This window comes from Penaeus monodon, chromosome 11 (genome assembly GCF_015228065.2).
Source record: "Penaeus monodon isolate SGIC_2016 chromosome 11, NSTDA_Pmon_1, whole genome shotgun sequence".
Lineage (NCBI taxonomy): Eukaryota > Metazoa > Arthropoda > Malacostraca > Decapoda > Penaeidae > Penaeus > Penaeus monodon.
The window spans coordinates 31,694,340-31,695,902 of NC_051396.1; positions in this window are offsets into that span (position 1 = coordinate 31,694,340).

The following is a 1,563-nucleotide window of genomic DNA, read 5'->3' on the forward strand; positions in this document are numbered from 1 at the left end:
TTAAAAATGAATAAATAAATAAATGGTAATAATAATGATAACAACAACAACAATAATAATAATGATAATAATAATAATAATAATAATGATAATAATAATAATAAAAATAATAATAATAATAATAATAATAATAATAATAATAATAATAATAATAATGATGATAATGATAATGACAATAATAATAACAATAATCTACAACGGAATTATGAATGTTAAATTAGTAAATGTATTTCCCCGAACACGTCATTCCTCTTTCTTTGTAACTTGGATGATCATATTGTGTCACGTTACAGAATTTCAGATTATCAGTAATCATACGTATATACATGATGTATAAGTGTATTTGTACATGTGTAAGTATATTCGACCGAGGCGTGATGACTGTGTCTATTCTACATGTTGGGATAAAGTATACGAGATGGATCACAAGCGAGGAAAAGTATCTGGGGCAGGAGTTCATATATGCTCTTCACTTAAACCGACGTAGCCATTTATAGCAACGGTGTTTGTATAACATCAGTAACAGCTCTTGGCTTCGTCTGGGGCTTCGCTTATTGAAGATGACGCTCATATGGTGTTGCTTTCTTTCTATTTTCCTTGTTCTACTTGTCACCCAGAGGAAAATGCCAAGATAGAGGTATTTGTACTTTTTTGTATGAATATATGCCAGCGCAATGTATTTCTGATTCGGACGTCTCATGTGATGCTAAGGATGACGTCCCTGCAAATGTTAAGGTGCTATTGCATTAACTTAATACGACAATCACCCGTTTATGATTAATTATCTATCACCAAGGAGATTGAAATCGGTGATGAATTTACAAAATGACCTCCTCCATTAAGATAAAAACAGAAGATAAATAACAAGATAATAATAATAATAAAATATAACAAAAACCTAAACTCATAGAATAAAAAAAAAAGTAAATGAATCAACGAAAAGAAAAAAAAAGAAAACACACGACCATTTTTGTGTTTTCCTATTCTCCCCTTCGTTATTTTAGTTGCATTTTGCTCAACATGAATTCTACACAAGACAAAGAGCAACGCGAAAGCTACATTAACCAAGCATGATAAAATATACTTAGAGAAAGAGCCACATACATGCCCCTTGTAAGCCCTGAAGCGACTTTCTCTGAGACGCAGTCAGAGATGTCAACATGGTTATGCTCGATTCTCGCCCGTGTCTGCTTAGAACGAAAACGAACTTTCGTGATCAAATACCCCTAATTGCACCGTCAACATGGGATTTAGATGTCAAAGCTGCAAGTCTTGATCATATAACTAATCTGAAATATATATATGATCCTTACATTCCTTAAATCATTACGTAAAATCCTTCTTTGCAGGGATTAAAATGTTTTAAATTATCACCTTTTTTCCACGTGTTTACTTCCCGTTTTTTATGTCGTGCGTAATACGAGTTTCTTTTACTTTTTTTTTTTCTTTTTTTTTTGCGTGATTTTTTTTTTACCATTTCATGTTGCAATTAGTACAACCTGGTAGGCGCCGAACAGCAGTCCAGTGAATAACGGTTAACCAGGAAAGGCACCGGAACCAGGA